The sequence below is a fragment of the Kryptolebias marmoratus genome, linkage group LG20, assembly GCF_001649575.2.
Source record: "Kryptolebias marmoratus isolate JLee-2015 linkage group LG20, ASM164957v2, whole genome shotgun sequence".
NCBI classification, from domain to species: domain Eukaryota; kingdom Metazoa; phylum Chordata; class Actinopteri; order Cyprinodontiformes; family Rivulidae; genus Kryptolebias; species Kryptolebias marmoratus.
Genome location: NC_051449.1, coordinates 6,844,863 through 6,850,862, shown reverse-complemented (window position 1 = coordinate 6,850,862; position 6,000 = coordinate 6,844,863). Strand labels below are relative to the sequence as shown.

General features: G+C 36.3%; 1 long non-coding RNA gene across 1 annotated transcript; it reads left to right on the top strand.

The window, feature by feature from the left end:
• The first annotated feature begins 1,252 nt into the window (after nucleotides 1-1,252).
• Nucleotides 1,253-2,747, top strand: LOC108232853. The gene is made up of 5 exons (XR_001808473.3): nucleotides 1,253-1,411; nucleotides 1,502-1,585; nucleotides 1,793-1,830; nucleotides 1,959-2,016; nucleotides 2,157-2,747. It is a non-coding gene; the product is annotated as an uncharacterized LOC108232853 (long non-coding RNA).
• Nucleotides 2,748-6,000: the final 3,253 nt, after the last annotated feature.

Here is a 6,000-nt window from a genome sequence, read left to right as displayed (position 1 = left end):
GCTGTTTGTTGCCAATTATTTAAGGTTTTTAATACTGATGGTGGTTTTTAATAATCTCAGAAAATGTGTTTCCTGCTCCTTCTTTAGTTTTCATTGTTCGTTGTTTTGTTCATCTGATTTTACAATCTTTTGGTTTCTTTGTCAGTAAATTACATTTGAATAAGACACCACTTCACTTTGGCCTCCTATTTTGTTGCAGTTTTGAGGACAGACATTTATAAATGAAGATATACATGTGAAACAGTTGTTGCTCGGTTTGTTTTTCATTTTGTGAACAATGTTATATTTGTGACATTTCTGCTGCTCCTCCTTTATTGTTTTAGTTATTTTGGGAATTGAGGGGTTCTAATTTTCTTTTTCTTCACAGGAAGTTAAAAGCAGCTGAATGAAAAGAAGTTAAAAAAAAGTATTTCATTAAAAACAACATTTGAACCCTCGCTTGTGAGCCTGTGTCCTCTAAAATGTTGTGCTCTTTTTTGGACGTAACAATATACAAAGCATTCATTACCGCAAACCTGTAAACATCATATACAACACACAATTATATGGGAAACTTTCATTCCAGAATGTTTTTCAGAGGAATCTTCTGGAAACTTTAGTTTACTAAACTGTCTATCACCATAAAAAGGTATCTTAGAAAGTTGAACATCACATTAGTTAAACAGACACATTCAGCACAGTTTACAGCAGACTCCAGCTCAGTTCATCAGAAAAAAAAAACTAAAGCTCACAAACTTGAGCAATGCTGTCACCTTGTGACCAAAGTTTGCAACAACAGGAAACATCCAGCAGACATCAAATAAAATAGTTTTGTTTTTTTGGTTATCCTCAAACAATGTATGAATAAAATGATGTGAGAACAACTTGGTTGCATTTTCTTGTTGCATAAAATAAAAAAAAAAGATTAAATAAATCTGGTTTGTTAAGCTAAAGTAACTTTATTTAAAGACTGCTTTGAGATGCTTTGCTGAGTGAAGATATCTTACATTCTTTAAACAACATTTATCATCCTTGTTTATATGAATAAAAGTAACACCCTTCTGTGGCACAGGAGCTCGTTTTTCAAATTAGTTAACAGGAAATATTTGAGGAGGGACTGAGAGGAAGGAAGGACACATCAGATAAATAGAGTAAATGTTGGGATTAAGTTTATCAAACCAGTCTGTGTGTGTGTGTGTGTGTGTTTATAGACAAGCTTTCTGTATATGAACACACCCTCCTAATGTCGTGGTTTACATCACATGTAGACTGAAGTCATTTTCTGGCGAGGAGAATATAAAGACGTGTTTGTTGCAGATGAATCGAGCTCCGATCATCAGTCATGAACAAACATTTGCTGCTGGTCGTTTTGTGCCTGCAGGTCTTCCTGCTCATCTCGGCCTCTCAGCCGGAGGCCACACAGAGTCCTCCGGTAACAGGACCTCACTTTAGGAAGCACAAATATTTTACTTACTCATATTTCAGTTAGAGGCTTTAAAGACTGACTCTGTGGCTTTTACAGGTGGAGAAACCGAGGAAAACACCGTGCAGCAATGGAAAGCCCAACTGTAGACTGAGGCTGAGACAGCCAGGACTTAACCAATCGGTGAGGCCAAACTTCACTTTATTTTGCAGAAAGTTGAACCCAGCATCTCAGAAACCTTTACAGAGCATCATCATTATCAGCTTTTAAAGGTTTTATCGATGTTAAAAATGATAAGCAGCTAAAAAAGTAACTTGAATGTCTTTTTTGTGTTGTTTTACCTTTTTTTTTTTTAGTTTTTAATTCTGTTATTTTCTATTTTTGTTGAAGAAGAAGAAACCAAGCCCAACAACCAAACCTTCTTTCAGGTAATCTCTGCTTTTAAATTTAATAAAGGTTTCAGAGATGATTTACATCTACAGCTGCAGGAAGCAGTCAAACAGTTAAAACTGCTGGAATCAGTATAAACATTTAAAATCTCGTGGTTTTCTTCCAGATTGGGGAGTTTTAGTGTCATTCTGACGCCATAAAACTTAACAGAATTCATCTGGTGTGTAAGTAAACAAAATATAAATAAATATTTATAATAATAATTAAATATTTAATTTAAGCTGATGGTTAATTAGTTTATTAACTGATACTGAAGATACATTTTCCTCCTGAATAATAGTTGTTTTTTTGTTCCTGTTTGTAGAAGACAGAGGAGGTAAGAGGAGGTGAAGACCTGGAGTTACAGCTTCTCACACATTTACTTTATAATAAACTTCTTTCTTTGCAAATTTAGAAATAATTCTGAGAAGATCCGAATCATTTTTCTTGGAAATTGTCAAAAGTTTTAACTATAATCACATTAATTTTGACCACTGTTTTTATAATAATGAATCCACGTAAGAGCTCAAGTTAAAAGACAGATTTTTTTTTTTAGTACAAAATCTGCAAAACAGGCTGCTCAGTATTAGAAAACCTGATTATATCAGCTGCAGTTTGGGTCGGTGCGGTTCATCTGAGTCCCAAATATGTCATTAACGTCCAATTTGTGTCTATGATTTATTGCAATATTTGTGATAAAGGTGCTCCAGATGTTGTTTGTGCAAAGATAAAAAAAAGTTCAATATATTCTGCAGCCCTAAGGCACATTTAAGTTTCTTTTATGTTAGTAGACAACATTATTCTTGGAAACCTCTGTCAAAGTATGACAACTCTTTCATGAATAAGCTGTTTTTTTATCTAAACTCTGTATCAGTGTTTTTGTACACATCAAATAAAGTTGATCTGATTATCAAAAGTAAGTGTGGAGTATTTTTTGTCTATAAAGTTTAGTTTGGAAGGGAGAAAAACTCCCATTTTAGAGACTGCATGTAAAAATTTTAAAAAAAGATTCAGTTCTACTCATGCAAACTGACTTACGATACAGGTTACACACACAAAGAGACAGTTTTATTTGTTTTGAAGTAAAAAAAAGGGGGGGGGGTTGTTTATTGCAGTTTGGATGTAATCTGTATTATGTGTAATAGCTTCATCCACCCTGCTAAAATCTGCATCACGGCTTCATTTTTCTGACTTGTTTTTCTTTCTAATTACAAACAAACTCAAATCAGTCCAAGTTTGACTCTCTTCTGTGACGTTAGAGCATTAAAACATTAATTGGATTAGGTCCTTTTTAAATAAAAAAAAGACTTGTTTCCAGTCTGGTTCAGATCAGGAGAGTTATTGGAGCAGCTAATGGAGCTTTTAAAAGTCCAGATACTTCCCAGAATCAGATCCAAATCTCTGACGAGAAGGAGGAAAACAGGAAGCACAGAGAAGGAGTTTACACCGGCTTTTAAAATCTCCCATCATCGTGGGAATACAAGATCCCTAAGTGCATGAGACGGGAGAGCAGATAAAGACTGAACAGAAAGTTCAGATGTGATGAGGCATGTCTGCAGGAACGTCTGATCAGAGAGCGGTTTTCTTTCTAGTTTCTGAGATTTTGAAACAAGGAGCCCAGTACTTCAGCTCCTCTGGTTAGCGTTTCTGTAACCTGGATTTCAAACTTAGATTCAGTTCCACTCCCTTCAGTTCTGCTGCAGCAACTAAAGAAGTTCCTCTGCTTTATTTTGGTGTGAATGCTGATTCTGAATTCAGAATGTTATTAATATTTTAATGTGGACTTTTTGCAGTCAAACTACTTCTGCATATTTTATGCTATTTTAGCCGTTCATTTATTAAACTCTTCTGCTCAATTCTGGGTTGTTGTTTTTTTGTAACTTTTATACTTTTCAAAATATTTTACTTCATGTACAAATATTCAACCCAGAAAAAAACACATTAAGATCTTTTCAATTTCCACAAAAATGGTCTTCTTGTTGAAATCTACTTCAGCGTACATGCTCAGTTTTGGTCGTTATTGTTGTTCTGTTATATTTTAGCTACCGTTTTATTACTTTAGCTTTTAGCCAAGTTATTCAGTATTCACTTTGCATTGTCAGAGAAAATGTAATTTCCTCTGTTTACTATATTTCTTGTTTTTCTTTCCTTCAGACTGGACTCTGGGCTCTTCTGGTTCTGACTTGTTTCCGCAGATGTGGAACAGGACGGTGTAGTTTGGCAGGACAGAGACAAACAGAGGGACTAACATGCAGATTAATGCAGAGACCTTAAGTTAACTTCCCGATCAAAGTTCAAAGCTTTAAACCTCAACTTGGATTTTGTAAAAGAAGTCCGAAGCAACAAAGCAGATGGGTTAAACATGATACCAGAGCAGATTCTCTCATGTGATAATCTTACATATTTCTGGTGACTGTGGTGACCTTTAGAGTGTAATTTGTTCCGAAGACGGGCCTGTGTTTGTTATAATGGAGCTCAAAGGGAAAGCAAAACAGAAAGGGACTTCCTTTGAAAGGGATGCAGCTTTTCTGGAAAATCTGGATGGATTAAAACATGAGATGGATGAAAATCTGAAAGCTAATCCTCCCTTGTGGTTCTTTTCTGTGTAGGAGAGGTTGTATAATTAACATTAAAGCAGCGGCAGCTGTTAGAGTTGCTGTAAACCTCTCACATTAATAAAACTTTTACATCTGCACACATATTTACTCAATCTGAGCCTTTTATTGGTTCCAGTTTAGTCCTTCGCGCACGGAGCCATGCCTTGATGTTGCTCTTAACATAAACATGTGTCTCCAAAAACACAAAGGAATTCCTCAATAAGCACCCCCAGACAGATGTGTTGGTCTGTTTCTTGCGTCCTCTCTCTCGCCGTGAGTCATCCTCGCTGAAGTGTTTATCGTTGCCGGGGCAGCAGGCTGATTTCCAGCTGCGAAGGGCCAAACTTCGCTTAAAGTCCTGTGGCTACTCAGCTCGTGACACAAAACAAAAACAAAAAAACCACACTAATGTTGGACTTCATGCATCCAGAGGTGGGATGTTTGCCCGCACATCTGAGCTGAAGCATGCTGCTTCAGTCCACATCTGGTATTTTTACTCCACTTTTCTTTTGGTAATAGTTTTACACAAACAAATCAAATGTGGCTTTACTGTACAGCCAGCTAAAACATGAAGGGTCTGCTTGGCACATAGTCTGAATTTCTGTCTTTATTGGCGCTGCACTTGTATATTCAGAAACTCAGCTTCCTTTGTTTATTGCTGCAGATGAAACGACAGCTGAGGCTGAGTTGGATATTATTAAACTGTAAACTAACAAACATTAACTTTAGATTAAACCTGTTAGATTAAACCTAAATGACTAAAATCATCATGAAACGACAGTTATCTGTGTTAAAGTGTTCAAATCTTCCGAAGTGTTCTGTGGAAGAATTATCAATATTTGATATATTACCTGCTGTAGATAGCTCTACCTCACTTTGAAGAGAGTTATTTCATCAGATACATTACAACGTTCCTGCAGAAAGAGGCAGCACGGGAAGTGCTACTGCTAGCTGCTGGCAATCACTGCTCACAAATAACCACAAAATTCTACGTAAATAAGGGCGTGATGCTAAACTGACGGCTGCGTCAAGCTTTGTAAGATAGAGTTTGCATGAATCTCTGTGAAACTGTTAAAATAAGGAGCTGTTTTACCTTCATTCAGAAGAGTCAGGTACATTTTTAAGTTAATTTTGGACGACGGCTTGTAGCAAAGATGTTCAGAGGTCATCAGAGGGTAACTGCGTGTAATATTTCTTTAAATATATCAGCGATGTTGTGAATCTGATGCTGTCAGAAGGCAGTGGTTTTTGCCTACGGATGGTCTTTACATTGTGGGAGCATTTTTTTTTCTCTCATAACCAAAGCTAGCATGTTGCCAGGTGATAAATCGCCAAATTTCGACAAACTGCGTCTCATTTTGAAGTTTTTCAGATGGAGAATTTGAAAATAATAACTCAATAATTTAAAAAAAAATGTCCTCCTTGTGACTCATTCTGCCAGCACGGGTCACATATCTCTGCTCAGCAGCGAAGCGCATTTGTAAACTTTAAAAACAGACGTTTTGTGAAAAAGACTTCCTGTCTCACCTCATAAATAAAAAAATAAAAATCCAGCCAAACTCACTGCAGTCT